Source organism: Microcaecilia unicolor, chromosome 2 (genome assembly GCF_901765095.1).
Source record: "Microcaecilia unicolor chromosome 2, aMicUni1.1, whole genome shotgun sequence".
In the NCBI taxonomy this organism is placed as follows: Eukaryota; Metazoa; Chordata; class Amphibia; order Gymnophiona; family Siphonopidae; genus Microcaecilia; species Microcaecilia unicolor.
In genome coordinates this window covers 435,299,135-435,316,587 of record NC_044032.1, presented here as the reverse complement: position 1 = coordinate 435,316,587, position 17,453 = coordinate 435,299,135, and the positions used below count along the sequence as shown (strand labels likewise).

The following is a 17,453-nucleotide window of genomic DNA, read 5'->3' as shown; positions in this document are numbered from 1 at the left end:
TTTAAATAGATAAAGCCACCGTATATATGAATAAAGTTAACTTAACTTTAGACCAGCAGTCTCAAAATCCCCAGTCCTTGAGGACTGCAAACAATTGGATTTTTAAGACTGCCCTAATCTGCATACAATGGAGGAAGTGGGCATGCAAATAGCGCTCATACGTATTCACTATAGACATCCTAAAAAGTCAACTGGTTTGTAGCACTCAAGGATGGGAGTTCTGCTTTTGATGCCAGCCAACCCCTTTGATATTTGTGATTTTAGACGAATTAAACATACTAAATGATATGAAATGAGAAAGAGCGTTTTTTCCTGGAGTAGAGGAATTACAAAGAAAGAACTATACAAAAAAATCTTTGAAGAAGCACGACAAAAACAAAACAAAAAACGTTATGACAAACCTGTATTCAATAAATAACTGAAAATGCTCTAAAGTAGAGCACAACAGCATTCTGGAAGTCTACAAAACAAGATAAAGAAAAAAAATACACATAGTTTTTTGTTATTCCTATAAAAATGCAAGAATTCAACATCAGGGTAATATTTAATCTGCAGTGGTTAGCACTGGTCAGAAGAAAAGTGCCAGGCTACTTTGTGCACTATAGCCCTCCTGGAAATGACTGCCCCTCCCTTCCCCCATCACACACATATATACAACATTGAGCTTGTCACTGTGAGCAAAAAAAAAAAAAAAAATCCAGAAATTCAGTGACAGCATTCAGATAGTAACTGCTTCTGAATACCTAGATAGAGGAGAAAGCTGGCAGCACCACTCAGACAGCAACAATATTCAGCCATTCTCCATATACAGAAATATGCCCAGTGTGGCTATTCTTGTGTTCTTTGTGCTATTTTCTTTGTTAAAGGAAAGCCCAATAACAATTGATTGTGTGTATTTTGAAGTCACCTCTATGAAAAGGAGCTACCAGCTCACTCATATACAGAAGGACGTTCTTATACAAGATTTTAAAAATAATTTTTTCCCAGCCACAGTAAAAAATGGCTCAGTACACACCAATTTCACAAGTTCAAACTACCGCAGGCTGCTTTTTAACAGGCTCGGGGCCCTGTTTTCTAAGCAGCACTAAGGCAACGCTAGCAATTTCAGCGCACGCTAAACATCACCACGTGCCAAATGCTAAAGACACCCACTGGAATATATGGGCATCTCTAGCAAATTAACGCACACTAATTTTAGGCGCGTGCTAAAAACGCTATCGCGTCTTAGTAAAAGAGCCCCTAAATTTCTATTCAAAATTTCTCTGAACTCCTAAACTAGAGCATAAAATTTGGGTAGCAACAAGGGTAGATTTAGGGCAGGGAAACAATTTACAAACTTAGGACTGATTTTCAACACTAGGTCCATAAACCTAGGCAAATGAATGGCAGGCCTAAATTTACGAACATAACTTTAAAGCTCCTACATTAAAATGAATTTTCTACTGAAAGCTTGCTAAGGCTATTTAAGAGCCCTTATACTAAGCAGCAGTAAGTACTAACGAATGCTTACCTCTGCGAAAAGGCACTACCACGGGATGCGCTCAGGTGTTCCATAGTAGTTCTGGGTTTGGTGCGTACCAATCCCACACTACAAATATTTTTTAGTGTAGAAGGTATGTTTTGGGTGGAGAGTAGGTATGCCCTGCACAAATCACTGCGCGCTGCAAAATAGGTGGGAATTTAGCTATTAATTTTTTTTAAATTGTGTTCATTTTTTAGTCACACTAAAAGTGGCCTCAGCATGTGGGAAAGTGCTAAAATAGTGCAGACCACAAAAATAGGCCACAAACTTAGGAGCTCAGATTCTTTTTTTTTTTAAATATAATTATCAGACCCTTTATTTCCAGTAACAAAAAATATATATATCTTATGGAGTTGATAAGAAGCCTATTATTTGACGTTAATTACATTATCTTGGCATCACTTCAAGTGGTGAGGCACTATAACCTTGGTTCTTAAGCACACAGGAAGTGATCACTTCACATTCGTACTTCTATAAATGCTAGAAATCAGACATACAGCCTCCAAGAGTTAATTTTTCTTATAGTATCACAGTGAAGACGGTCATTTGTAAATTCCACAAGACCTAAAAATAAGGAGTCTGGGAAGCAAAAAAATACACAGTATAGCATTAAACAGAGAGGCAGAAAAAGGCACCTAACCAGTGATGCTAATGTAAACATTAGAAAGACCAATTCCCTTCTACAAAGCACTAACCTACTTGTCATTTGAACAGAAAGCATTTTCAGAGACATAAATCTTGGGAATGCCCTTCAAGGTAGTGTAGTGCAGGTTTGCAGCAGGAATAAATGAGAAAAAGGATGATAAGAAAAATAAATTTTCACAATGTCAGGAAAATAATAGTAAAACAGCAATTCAATTCAGTTATGAGGTGTGTCTTAAATCAATTCTTTCAGGATACACCCTGCTGAAATGCATTTCAATCATCACCCCTGCTCAGCATTATTACATAGTTCTATATACCCTGAGGAAACAAAAGACATTTCTTCAACAAGTAGGATGAAATCAGCCAATCAAATAATGGAGTAAATGATGGCAAATAAGAACAAAATAGCCAATTCAGGCTGCCCATTTTGTTTAGGGCTACAACTACTGCTCCACTCAGGTTACCTCTCCCCTTCCCCTCCCCTCCCCCCCCCCCCCCCCCAAGCATTCTACTTAGGGCTTTAAATGCCACTGTGTGCAGGTTATTCCCCAATGCCATTCTATATTAGTGAAGCCTCAATTGGGAGTATTGTGTTGAAGCGGTGCAAAGAAAACTACAAAAATGGTATGGGATTTGCGTTGCAAGACATGCGAGGACAGACTTACTGACCTGAACATGTATACCCTGGAGGAAAGGAGAAAGAGGGGTGATATGATACAGACGTTCAAATATTTGAAATGTATTACTCCGCAAACAAACCTTTTCCGAAAGCAAGAAGGCTGCAGAACTAGAGGGCATGAACTGAGTTTGAAAGGGGGCAGACTCAGGAATAAGGTCAAAGTATTTTTTCACGGACAGGGTGGTAGATACTTGGAATGCTTTCCCGTGGGGAGGTGGTGAAGATGAAAATGGTAACAGAATTCAAGAATGCGTGGGATAAACACAAAGGAATCCTGTTCAGAAGGAGTGGATCCACAGAAGCTTAGTGGACATTGGGTGACAACACTGGTAATTAGGAATCAAACCCAGTGCTGGGAAGACTTCTACAGTCAGTGCCCTGAAAATGGCAAGGACAAATGAAGGACAGGTATACATATAAAGTATCATATTCAATGAGTTTATCTTGTTGGGCAGACTGGATAGACTGTACCTGCTGTCATCTACTATGTTATGTTACTATGTATTTTGAGTTGTAAATGCCACTCTGTGCAGGTTATTCCCCTGTGCCATTCTATTTACAGTTTTAAATTCCACTCTGTGCAGAATAACACCCCTTCTCCCCACCTTACCATTTTATATATGTTTTTAACTGTCTTGCAGTTTAACCTGCCACCTCCCCCCTCCCCCATGCCATTTTATTTATGATTGTAAATACCACCTTTCTGGAAGCACAGTATAATCATTTTTTTGCTGCTTTGGTCTGATTGTTCCAAGCAAGTTAGCCCAGTACATTGCTACCACCTTCTTGGATCCCTTTGTGTTTATCTGATGCCTTTTTTAATTCTGTCACAGTTTTTGCCTCTATCATCATCTCCTTCAGGAGTCCACTCCATGTATCCATCACCCTTTTCGTTAAAGAAAAAAAAAGTCCTGCTGTTTTTACTTTGAGGATAGTTACTAATGTATGTAAAGAGAATAACCCACATTTTTTGCCTCTTAACATGTTAAAAGGTAAAACTGTGCATTATTTTACTGAAAAAGTTGTAAGCAAAATCTAAATAAATCATATTAGTTTACAACACACAACAGGAAACAATGAGATGTAAAGCACACAAATGTATGCAAAGCACTTCATCATGTAAAATCAAAAAAGGAAGTTTTTGCATTGGGAATGGGGAAAGAGAATGGGACTTGATACACTGCCTTTCTGTGTTTTTTGCAACAACATTTAAAGCTCAAAGCGGTTTACATAATATATACAGGTACTTATTTGTACTTGAGGCAATGGAAGGTTAAGAGACTTGCCCAGAGTCACAAGAAGCTGCAGTGAGAATTGAACCCAGTTCCCCAAGATCAAAGTCCGCTGCACTAACTACTAGGCTACTCATCCACTCCACTAAATTTTACAGCTGGTATTATTTTTTCTGCCAGGAAGCCAACTTAAAAGAGATGTGACATTTCTAACTAGGGGCAAATCTCCCCTACCCTCCAAGCCAGACATCCTAATCCCAGATAACTCCCCCACCAGAGAAGTCTCCCCATCCATGTCCGTGCCCTACTACTTAAACCTCCCCTAGACTTACCTGAAAAGCTCCTGTGGTCAAGGAGCAAATCCAAGTCACTCCTGCCTCTTCAGGCACCGGGTTCAAAATAGTGCCAGGTGGCACCTAGTGGTAGTTTCACAGTAATAGAACTAGGGGTCAAGCTGCCATAATGCCCTTACATTAACAGACTATTCTTTATAGATCTGCGACCTACTGCGCCCTTCCCTATCTACCAGTTTCTCAACCCTATCCTGGGAGTACATTTAACTGGTTTGGTTTTCAGGATATCCACAATGAATATGCAGCAAATAGATTTGCATACATTCATAAACCCATTGTTACTATGTTAACATACACTAGCCTTGCCATGTAGGAACTTAGATTAATATGTCCGGTTTTACCTGGACATGTCCTCTTTTTGAGGACATGGCCAGTTTTATCAGCCTGCCCATTTGTCCGGATTTCTGGGCGGGCTGGCAGGCCTAATGGTGTCCTAGCCTCGCCTCCCCTCCCCTTATTCTTCTGTCCTGGTGGTCTAGTGACCTCTTTGGGGCAGGAAAAAGCCCCTCTTTCCTGCCCGAAGCGCTGCCCTGCATTCTGCTCCCTTTGCAGTTGCAATGCTGAGCGCTGACTGTCCCGGCGCCGATTCAAGATGGCCACCGAGAGTTGAAGCGGCCTCATGAGCGCGCTTCAACTCTCAGTGGCCATTTTTGAATCCGCACTAGGATCGTCAGCACTCAGCATTGCAAGGGGAACAGAATGCAGGGCAGTGCTCCGAGCGGGAAAGAGGGGGCTCTTTCCTGCTCCAAAGAGGTCACTAGACCACCAGGGCAGTAGAGTAAGGTAAGGGGAGGCTAGGACACCCTTAGGGGTGTGTGAAAGGGGGCGGGGCAAGCAGGGGTGTGGCAGGGGCAGGGCATGTGTCCTCTTTTGGGGGGGGGGGGTGGATAAGGTAACCCTAGGTGGGGGGAGGAACATACATAGAGATGACAAACTTTTACCCTTAAAGTAAGCAAAAAAGGGGACTGTGATCTTAGATTGTCAAATGACCCTAAAAAATCAGTTTGCCAGTAATGTTACAAACTGTATGCTTGTGTATTGTAAGAGGAGTTAGAGAGTAAGATGGCTAATTTAAGAAAGTTGAACATGAGGTCAGAAAGATGGTTAACATATAGATAGGTAAGAGAGTAAAAGGAGTTAGAAAATAAGGAGACTAATTTAAAGAGAGGTGCACAGGAGGTCAGAGAGATGGTTAAATAGTATCTCAGCTAGGGTAGGAGTGGACAAACATGTCCTGCTGCAGTATGTGCAGCCCATGTCACTCCTTGTGTGTGTGAGTGAGACTAACAAGTTAGTTACTTCTTCCATTAAAGGCCTGGTTGAAGAGCCAAGCTTTCACCTGCTTCCTGAAGTAGAGATAAGTCTTGTGTTAAGCGCAGCCTTTCAGGCAATGCATTCTAGAGTGTGGGGGCTACTCTGGAGAAGGCTCGTTTGCGGGTATCACATCCTGTAATGTCTTTTGGAGAGGGTGTGGTTAGTGATAGTCCTTGAGAGGACCTTAGTGTCCTTGGTGGTGTGTACAGGATCATCCTATTCTTCAAGTACTCGGGGCCATTTTATTCCTATGGTCCCTGCTGCAGATAACTCAAGCTAATCTTTTACTAAAGTAAAGGACACTAAGGTCCTCTCAAGGACTATCACTAACCACACCCTCTCCTTTAGTAAAAGACCCTCTAAAAAATGTCTCGGATTCAAATGTGCTGTGATGGGATGGATGGTCACCTCTTCCACAGTGGGTACCGGTTCTGCGCACATATAAAAAAATGTATACAAATTTTTATTAAAAATATTAAGCCATTATGGCGATGGGAGTTAAAAAGTCTAACATGAGTAGTCCTGACAATTAGTGGAGAGTTTGTATGGCTGACAGTTGAGAGATCTCCTTAAAGCAGAGGGCAGTGGTAGGGATAAGAATGCACAGCAACAAGATGCAGATTAGTGTAAGCAGGGATAATTGCGAAGGTTGGGTTGCTTAAATGATCCTTATTTGCTAAGATTTATTAAGTTTTATGAGCAGAGGTAGCAGTAGCAATGTCTTCATTTTCCTCAGTCTCAGGTTAAGAACTTATGTCCTCATTTTCCTCAGTCTCAGGTTAAGTCCTAGTTCTTATACCAGAATCCAGAGTTCAATGGCTCCTTGGTTAGCAGTTAGGGAGCTTGTAGAAGAGTTGACTAATTCTGCTCGAGTCTGTGCTGCGCTCTACAGGATTAATTCATACTGCTGAACTAAAGGCCTCTTTTATTAAGGTGTGCTAGCATTTTTAGCTTGTGCTAATATTTAGGGCACACCACTAACATTTAGCTCACCCTAAATATTAACGCATGCTAAAAACACTAGCGAGCCATAGTAAAAGACCCCTAAAAGAGGCTTCCTTTTCTGATGATCCTGAAGGATTTTCTCCAATTCCCTGAATATTTTGTGCATATTTCTGAACTATAGTTCCTCAGCAACTAGACAGTATGTTAATCAGAGAAAACCACACTTCAGTTCCTTGCAAAGCAATTCCATTTTTTGCTGCTGGAAATACAGTAACCTCCACCTGAATAACAGCAATTGCTTTCAAATCAAAATGATAGGCACTATATGATTTGTTTTTGGTATAATACTCAGGGTCATAATTATCAACGTGGGCCACCATCAAGATGGGTTATTTTACCACAAGTTGCTTCTCATCTTTCCCCCTAAACCAAACTCTCCTCCTCCCCCATTCTCTATTTCTGTGGATAACACTCTCATCCTTCCTATCTCATCAGCACGTAACCTTGGGGTCATCTTCGACTCCTCCCTCTCCTTCTCTGCACATATTCAGCAGACTGCTAAAACCTGTCGTTTCTTTCTCTATAATATCAGCAAAATTCACCCTTTCCTTTCTGAGCACACTACCAGAACCCTCATCCACACTCTTATCACCTCTCGCTTAGACTATTGCAACTTGCTTCTCACAGGTCTCCCACTTTGCCATCTCTCTTCTCTTCAATCTGTTCAAAATTCTGCTGCACGACTAATATTCCGCCATTGTCATTATGCTCATATTAGCCCTCTCCTCAAGTCACTTCACTGGCTTCCTATCCATTTCCGCATACAGTTCAAACTCCTCTTATTGACCTATAAGTGCATTCACTCTGCAGCTCCTCAGTACCTCTCCACTCTCATCTCTCCCTACATTCCTCCCCGGGAACTCCGTTCACTGGGTAAATCTCTCTTATCTGCACCCTTCTCCTTCACCACTAACTCCAGACTCACTGGGTAAATCTCTCTTATCTGCACCCTTCTCCTTCACCACTAACTCCAGACTCCGTTCCTTTTATCTTGCTGCACCATATGCCTGGAATAGATTTCCTGAGCCGGCACGTAAAGCTCCATCTCTGGCTGTCTTCAAATCTAAGCTAAAAGCCCACCTTTTTTATGCTGCTTTTAACTCCTAACCCTTATTCACTTGTTCAGAACCCTTATTTTATCATCCTCACTTTAATATTCCCTTATCTCTTGTTTGTCCTGTTTGTCTGTCCTAATTAGATTGTAAGCTTTGCTGAGCAGGGACTGTCTCTTCATGTTCAAGTGTACAGCACTGCGTACGTAGCGCTTTAGAAATGATAAGTAGTAGTATTTTAGAACAGGGTTTCATTGCACAAAATGCTAAAATAGCATGGCGCAGTAAAATAACCCATCTTAACGGGAAACCCATGTTGATAACTTCCCCCTTCAGTTGCAAGTCTGTTTTCCAATCAATGGCTTCTTGACCCTCCATTTGGGCTCTATTAAACAGTCCATGCCCTGAAAGCAGGTTGCTAATATGAGATGGCAAATGTTGGAAGGCAGTTAGAAGGACAGAACTTGGAACTGGACGTGATTTAATGAGACTACAGAGTGTCTGCAAAACCTGATTTTAGAGCAACACAATCCAGTTACCTTATGAGCATTATAAATAAATCACAACTTTTGAACTCTGGCATTAGATGAAACCTTGAGACCTTTGAACGGTTTTAAACACGTAGCATTGTTTGTTCAAATGAAGCTTTCCAAAGGAAAGAAAGTTGTAGAACTAGGGGACATAATATGAAGCGTGGCAGATGCCTAGAGTGCTGTCCTGGACATGGTAGTAGTAAAAAATGGTTAAGAATGTGTGTGTGTGTTTTTTTTTTTTTTTAAAGGAGTGGGATAAGTACAGAAGATCCCTAAATGGCAAAAGAATGGAAACCAAGCATAAGCACTTCAGCTCAAAAAAGTTTAATAATGACTTTTGAACTTCTAAGACGGAATTGGGGAAGGGCACTTAAATCATAGCAGTTACAGCCCCTAATCACCCTACTCAGCAGGCTGGGTGGGCCACTTCAGACTTTTATCTATCCTCATTTACTATATATTACTATGACAAACTTGGAAAAAAAAAACCCACACACACACACACAAGATGCTGTTGAACAGGGACATTTTTCTTAGCTTATAATTTTGCTAAACCAGGTGCACTGGTGATGAAGCACTGCATTAATTTCTACCCTCTGGCTTCAATTCTCATTAAAAGTGAAAGTATGTGCAGCAAATCAATTTCTGTTGTGAAACTGTCATGAACAGAGAGAATGATAATGTTTTCAACAATGAAAACAAGCAGCGCAACAGGAGTAGAAGAGTAATTTCTCTGTACTGGGGCCTTATTGTTTTATTACTGCTTTGTCATTTGTTAGTATTTCATCAGGCTGGTACATCCATACTAACAAGTTGGGGTGTGCACACTTACAGTATCCACATCCCAACTTGTTAGTATTGCTGTGCCAGCAGAGGAGTAACCTAGTGGTTAGTGCAGTGGACTTTGATCATGGGGAACTGAGTTCAATTCCCACTGCAGCTCTTTGTGACTCTGGGCACGTCACTTAACCCTCCATTGCCCCTGGTACAAAATAAGTACCTGAATATATGTAAACCACTTTGAATGTAGTTGCAAAAACCTCAGAAAGGCAGTATATCAAGTCCCATTTCCCTTCCCTTCCTTAATTAGCAGACTCTGGAAAGCATCTGGGGGGGGGGGGCATATGTTAAGAGGAAGGAGGTGTATTTTGTATGGCAGGATGCTGCGTAGGGGGGAGGGGGTTACAGCAAAGCACTGTGAGGGGTTTGGGTATGTGTGTAGAGAGGGGCAAAGGACTGTCAAGGGGCTGGAAGGTGCCTTGGAGATGGATGGAGGTTTCCTCCTGTATAATACAATCATATGACCTGCTGATCCTATGCACAGGAACATCCATGATTTTTATGGAGGACTGGCTGGGTGTGGAAGTGAACTTTCACATACTACACAGCAGCTTACTTCTGCTGTTAGCCCAAAGGTGGCGACACTGCTCTCTAGCACTCCTCGGACGGACACCCCAGACACATGCCCATCTTGCCCACTCAGAAACAGAGAGAGAAAGGAACTAAAGACCATATGGCTTAGCCAGTCTGCCCATCCATATCATCTATTATTCCTTCCTTTCCATACAGATCCTATGTACTGGTGTCAAGCTTTCTTGAATTCACATATGGTCTTCATCTCCACCTCATCCACCAGGAGGCTGTTCCACAAATTCATCACTCTTTCCATGAAGAAGTATTTCATTAGGCTACTCTGGAGTCTGTCTCCTTTCACCTTCATCCTATGCACCTCATTCCAGAGCTTCCTTTCAACTGAGACTTGTTTCCTGTGAATTTATGCCATGTTTCTATTATTTCTCCTCTCTCCAGCCTTTTTTCCAAAGTATATATATATATATATATATATATATATATATATATATATATATATATATATATACTGAGATCTTTAAGGCAGTCCCCATATGATTTCTGAAGATACTGATGACCCTGGTAGGGAAGTTCTGGGGTTGGGTAAGATGTGAGAAATGTTGCAAAGAAAAAGAAATTCCTCCTAGATTTGCTGCCATCCTTTTTCAACCCCATCAAGCCTCTCTCCCCATCCATGGTTTTCATGGGGCAGTGCCAGGCATCAAACAGTAAAGAAACAAAAAAAAATAAGAACCTCTCACAGATGGTGTCCAGGAAAGGTCTTTATTACAACAATCTTCTAAAACAATAAAGGGGACCTGACACGACTCGTGTCGAGTTACTATTAATCCAGCATAGTTAATAATTCTGCATTGCTAACAATATTTATCTTGTGACACATTTCTCTTGTGTAAAATTCCTAATCTGCCTTCTAAAACCATTGCATTACCTGTGTTGACAATAGACTTTATTTGTACCTGAGAATAAGAATTTTTACCCCTGTTACACCAGTTGTTCAACACCCACCATCCCTCAACCCCTTGACCAAACATGCTCACTTGGCTTGAACATTTACACATGAACCCAGCCGTGAATCTTCTATGATTCGTCCAGGAAGATCTTGACTATATTTGTAAAGTGTTTGTCACTCCAGGCTTAAAGCTTGTCAGGATGTTTATTTAAGAATCAAAAGCTCTCCTCTTGGGTAAGTAGATCTGTGGTGCTGTGTTCAGCTACAGTAACATATAGTGTCTGTGATACATGAGAAGGCTACTCAGGCATAACCAAAAACTGGCCCTACTAATTTTGTTAATGAATGAATTTGTTGAATAATTAGGGCTTCATGAAGAACACACTCAGATTGATTTATGCTAATATGAGTTCAGCTTAGCTTTGTTTACTGTTCTGAAAACAATACCTTTCTACAAGGAAGTTAAAATTGTATATCCCACCAGGGCCACAAGGGAATGAGATAGGTATAATGTGAATATTCTACTGACTCATGAACACATTCCAAATGTAGCCCATTAGGCCAATAAAATATTCTGATGGCCAATCAGAACTTGGGTGCAAGTTGTATTTCATTTTGGCTGCATTTTCTTGATGCATTCTTCTATACAGGTCCATATTTTTGCAAGAATGCTCATTATTAAGGCTGGAAGTCAGATGGGGTGTATTGATCCAATCAAAACTCAGGGACAGGTGGAAACTGGTTCTTTCTGTTTTTTGAGATGGCAGCATGGTAGCTGGTCACATGTTTCTTGGCTGACCAATTACTGGGCAGTAGTACACACCCCCAAAGGTACTTGACAGGATTAGGTGGGTCACTGTCTGGGAGTTTCAGGTAGATGGGCTGCATTTTGTTATTCAGTCTCTGTGATTGCTGACAATATACAGATTCTGCTATTTGCAGAATGGTGGTGATTATCTTTCCAGTATCCACCCAGTCAGCTTTTGTTACACTGGTAGTCCTATTGTTCCAGGCTATCAGTGGTCTTCAGGGGGAGGGTAGAGAGCAAGTCACATTCAAAAAGTCTTTTCCAAATATATAGATAGATTATTTATTTATTTTTGTGCCTGTTGTCAGCAAAATCAATAACTCTGAAATTCACCATACCATATTACACTAGCAAAGCACAAAATATTCACTTCATCTGGAAAAAAACAAAACTGCAGCTATCTGAGAAAAGTACAGTAACTTCAAAAAGGCATAAGAAAGCGGAACTAAAGCAGAAATGCCACTAAGGGACTCTTTTACAAAGCTACAGTACACAACTATCACAGGTTCTACCACACAATAGACATAATCATGGGCCTGCATCAACAGCTATCGCCACACCAAAATCAGCTAGCATGGTAAAAATCCAGCCCTATCTTGGATGCTACTTTAGTGGGCCAGTGTCATATGCTAGCTGCTGACAGTGTGACTGTTCTTAAAGGCTGCTGCCCAAAGTAAAAAAGGATAGCCACAGTGGTGGTTCAACATCGTTTCAATCCTCCCAGCATTTCTCACTCCTCTGATCCCCTCAGCATTTCCCCCACTTCTGATCCCTCTCAGACAGTGCCCACCCCCATAATGCAGCCTCCCAAAATTCAACTCCCTCCCCAAGTAGAATCCCCTAACAGCACAGCCCAATCCTTCTTCTGCCCCCTCTGACTCCTCCAGCAGTCTAGTGGCACAGGGTGGAAGTGACCCCCTCTATGCATCCACATCAACTGGCTCCAGTTTTCAAAATGGTATTAATGACCCCCTAGTGGTAGTCTTATGGTACTACCACAAGAAGTCATTCAGCACTTTAGAAAAGGACCCCTAAGTGTCGTAGCTGATGAAGGTGACAGACCATCAGAAGCGAAAGGACAGTAGAAGGCTGCACATGTCTCTGAAAATTTGTATGTAACACAACTTCATGCAAAGAAATGAACTTCCATGTGTGCATCCATAAATAGGTTAGAGTCTGCAGATTAAACAACTTGAACTTGAAAGCAGAAAATACTCATATTGTAATAGTTCCTCCATCCTTTTAAAGAGACGCAAAGTAGGTCTTCAATTTACACCCTATCTTTTCAATGAAAAACTTATTTATTTGGTTATTTAGTATGTTATTCAGTATTTGATATACCGCCATTTGAAATTTAGTGAGAGCAACATAGTGGTTTACAAGCGATAAAATAATTTGAACATAAAACAACATAAAATCCAACCAAAGACAAATCATCAAACTAAATTGTAGGTGGGGAATTGTGTAGCACAACAATAAAAAAAGAACAGAAAAGAGAAACCGTGTTGACAATGAATGCCAGAAAAAAAGGAAGACAGGGAGGATAAGACAGGATGTGTCACTAGCTCCAATAATTGACAGAATCAAGAAAAAAAAAAACAATACAAAGAGAACTTTCATCATAAAGTTATGGGTGGGTTCAGCAATCAGGAAAAAACATTGTTCAAATAGCCAGTTTTAATTCCAGACTTATTTACTTAAAACAAAAATTTTAAATTAAAACTTGCTTTAAAAAAAGCTAAAGTACAAACCTCCTAAACTTCAACTGCTTAACAAAAAAACACCACCACAAAAAAAAAAAAAAACAACAACAACTGAACAGATCAGATCATTCTGCTGGGCTCACGTCAAGGTACATACTGATAAAGATACTTCTAAAGCTGGCAAAGCTGGAATGCTTTCTAGCAGGTGCCCAGTGCTACTTCACAGCGCTAGACACCTTTATAAGGATAAACTCACTCACCAATTTATTGTTGGACAAAAATGCTGGGTTTCTACAAGATGTCACGTAACCATGTGAGCTCTTGAGAAACCCAGTCAGATAGCAGATTAAGGAGGCCAGACATTCAAATTCATAAAGAAAAACTGTTTCTATAAAAGTAATTTTTTCTTCTAAAAAGCACGATGTCATCACTTTCATAGAAAGTATTCCAATACAATCAACAGTTGAATTGTCTATGGAAATCATTCACGTTACTATGTGTTCAGGGGAAAGTCCTGAATGGTATTAATGTTCCTTAAAGTGTGATTAATCAGCTGGTGTAGAAGTCCATGGGTGAAAGCTATCTACAGCCACGCTGGCAGTGTTTTGTCCAAAGCTAAAATAACTGCAGACCTATATCAATAGCTATCATTTTTTTTCAGCATGACAAGTTATTTACTTTAAAATAAGGAATGCGTAGCAAGCCCAGCCCAACATAACATATAGCAACCAGGTATGTGTCTATTCCCAGAACCATGTAACCAGGCTACAAAATGTACAGCCATATGTTAGCATTGCAAATATTATAACATAAGAACAGCTATGCTGAGTCTAATCGACCTTAGAATCCCGTGTCAGACATGTGCCAGACTGGGTTACAAAGTAGATCATTTTCTCATCGCACATTTCCATGAATAAGAAATGGCTCTCCAATACCTACCCAACTAATTATTTTATGACCTTTTCCACCATGAACTTTCCCAAACCTCTTTTGAGCCCCACAATTAGTCCTAAACACTTTTGCTTAATTATTATTATTAGCATTTGTATAGTGCTACCAGACACATGTAGCGCTGAACACCTGATACAAAGAGACAGTCCCTGCTCAAAAGAGCTTATAATCTAAATAATACAGACAGACAAGACAGTTACGGGTGAGGGAAGTAATGGGTGAGAAGGAAGGAAGGGACCAGGGGAAGGCAATTGAGTAGTGGCTAGGAGCTAAAAACCAGCAGTGAAAAGGTGGGTTTTCAGAATAGATTTGAAAACAGGTAGAGATGGAGCTAGACATACAGGCTAGGGAAGTCTATTCCAGGCATAAGGTGCTGTGAGAGAAAAGGAGTGAAGCCTGGAGTTAGCAGTGGAGGAGAAGGGGGACGACGAGAGATTTGTCCAGTGAGCGTAGTTCACGGGGAGGAATGTAGGGAGTGATGAGAGTGGAAAGGAAATGGGGAGCTGCAGAGTGGATGCATTTAAAGGTCAGTACAAGAAGTTTAAACTGAATGCGGAAGCGGACAGGGAGCCAGTGAAGTGACTTGAGGAGTGGGCTAGTGTGGGTATAACGATTCTGGCGGAAAATAAGTCATGCCGCAGAATTTTGGACAGATTGGAGAGGAGAGAGATGGCTGAGCGGAAGACCAGTGAGAAGTAAATTGCAATAGTCCAAGCGAGAAGTGACAAGGGTGTGGATAAGGGTTCTGGCAGTGTATTCAGAAAGGAAGGGGTGAATTTTGCTAATATTGTAGATAAAGAAACGACAGGTTTTGGCGACCAGTTGAATATGTGCAGAGAAGGAGAGAGAGGAATCAAAGATGACTCCAAGGTTACGAGCCAAGGAGACAGGGAGGATGTGAGAACCATTAACAAAGATAGAGAAAGGGGGAAGAGGGGAGGTGGGTTTAGGGGAAAAATGAGAAGTTCAGTTTTGGTCATGTTGAGCTTTAGATGGCGTTGAGACATCCAAGCAGCAATGTCGGACAAGCAGGTTGAGATTTTGTCCTGGATCGAGGTTGAGATTTCAGGGGTGGAGATGTAGTTCTGAGAGCGTAAAGATGGTATTGAAAGCCATGGGATGAAATCAGGGTACCAAGCGAAGAGGTATAGATGGAGAAAAGGAGGGGTCCAAGGACAGAACCCTGAGGCACACCAACAGAAAGCGGGATGGAAGTTGAAGTGGATCCTCTTCAACAAGGCCTACCAAGAGAATCCATAGCTTAATGATAATACTTCACTACTCTCCCCTTCTCTGAACGTCTTCCTTCTACACTGTTTGCCTAACTCTTTTTTGTCATCCTCAATCTCTTTGTAACAACAATATTTCTACCCTGGAATGGCGATGCCATAACAGATCTTTGTAAGCCACATTGAGCCTGCAAATAGGTGGGAAATAAATAATAATAAGAGTGAACACTGAAAGAACAAAGTGAGAGGTAAGAGGAGAACCAGGAAAGAACAGGGCCCTGGAATCCAAGCAAGGACAGCGTATCCAGAAGTATAGTGTGGTCAACAGTGTCGAAAGCAGCAGACAGGTCAAGAAGGATAAGGATAGAATAGAGACCTCTGGATTTAGCCAGTAGTAGGTCATTAGAGACTTTGGTAAGTGCAGTTTCAGTAGAGTGAAGAGGGCGAAAACCAGATTGGAATGGGTCAAGAATAGGTTGTGAAGAAAGAAAGTCAAGACAACGGCGGTGAAAGACACTTTCAAGTAATTTGGAGAGGAAAGGGAGAAGGGAGATGGGGCGATAGTTGGAGGGACAGGTAGGGTCAAGTGAGGGTTTTTTAAGGAGTGGAGTGACAACAGCATGTTTGAAGGCCATAGGAACAGTTGCAGTGTAGAGTGAAAGATTAAGGATGTGACTGGGGATGATAGTAGGATGATACTAGGAGAGATAGTGTTAAGTAGATAAGTGGGGATGGGATCAGAGAAACAGATAGTACATTTAGAGGAGGAAATAAGAAGGGCAGTTTCCTCAATAGAAACTTCCGAGAAGGAGGAAAAAGAAGGAGAGTAGGGGGTGAGGACTAAGGGAGAGAGAGGTGGGGAGGGTTTGGATGAAAATTCAAGGTTAATCTTACGGATTTTATCTGGAAGTGCTCAGCTAGGGTCTGAGGAGAAAGAGATGGGGGAATTGGGGATGGAGGTAACTTGAGAAGAGAGTTTAGTGTGGCGAAGAGGAGTCGAGGGTTGCAGCCAAGGGAATTTGTCAATTGGGTGAAGTAATCCTGTTTGGCAAGTGAAAGGCATTATTATTATTAATGCCGGAACGTCCTGCGAGGACGTCCTCAGGAAAACTTGGGTGCCCCTTTCAATTATGCCCTTCAATGTGGGTGGCAAACACTACCACAAATAGCATGCAAATGTAGTCAAAACAATGCTGAGAGAACATCACACAAAACAAAGCTGCCCTTACTGCCGAAAACGCAAATCTGAGCTGGTGTTAGGCTATCTGAAAATAGATTTTTCATCGGTCCCTGGTTCACTGGTGCTACTTCTGGCCCCAGGTTCTCTCCCTGTGTCCAAAATGACAACCTTGCCATTTATCAGCAGAAGCACCTGCTTGATCTGCCCCAGATAGTGCTCGTAAGAGCGCCCATGGAAGATCTGGGCTGGAAACAGCCACCATGATGCCGGCATTAAAGGTTTAGGAGTGGACTGGGAATCAGAGTCCAGGACCAGTGTTTGCAGGAGTTCATGCCCGGAAAATGTGAGCCCTGATCTTTTGGACCAAGCATGTGCACAAGATCTATGCTTACCACACAGCTCTTGTGTGCATGCTCCAGGCATGTTCCTCCCCCTTAACTTTCCAATGGTAAACACTAACAATGTGCATATAATTTGCATGTTATTAGTGCTGAGCATTGGGAAGTATTTTTTTTTCCTGTGCTGCTCCTGTGGTATTTCCAGGCATTGTTCCCTACAGGAGTTCTGAGAATCCGCCCTTCATTCTCTTGATTGTTTTATGACCTCTTCTCTTCCCTGGCTGTCTCATTTGCAATTAAGCCTTCTGTTCCTCTGTCAGTGAACCAGGGTCCTCCATCTTCTTCTTCCTGTCTGTTCTCTCACTTTTACCTCTTCTCAGTCTTTCTTCTTCTTCCTCCTTCCCCCAATATTCTTGTACCAAGCCTCACTTACCTATTCCCTGTTTCCCTGAAGCCTCACATATCTTGCCTACCTGTGGCCCATTCTGTACCTTTTCTAACATTTGGATATTCTTTTGAGGAAAAGTGCTCAAAACTGACCCCTTATGACAAATGGTTTATAGAGTGATATACCGATACCTTCTTTGTC

General features: G+C 41.5%; 1 protein-coding gene and 1 long non-coding RNA gene across 16 annotated transcripts in view; both read right to left on the bottom strand.

Annotated features, from left to right (window-relative positions):
- CAMK2D (calcium/calmodulin dependent protein kinase II delta) overlaps nt 1-17,453 on the bottom strand; it is a 559,079-nt gene that overhangs the window by 347,778 nt on the left and 193,848 nt on the right. The window lies entirely within an intron of this gene.
- Nucleotides 1,364-13,225, bottom strand: LOC115461188. The gene is made up of 3 exons (XR_003940671.1): nt 13,215-13,225; nt 5,456-5,461; nt 1,364-1,449 (listed from the first exon to the last, which is right to left on the bottom strand). It is a non-coding gene; the product is annotated as an uncharacterized LOC115461188 (long non-coding RNA).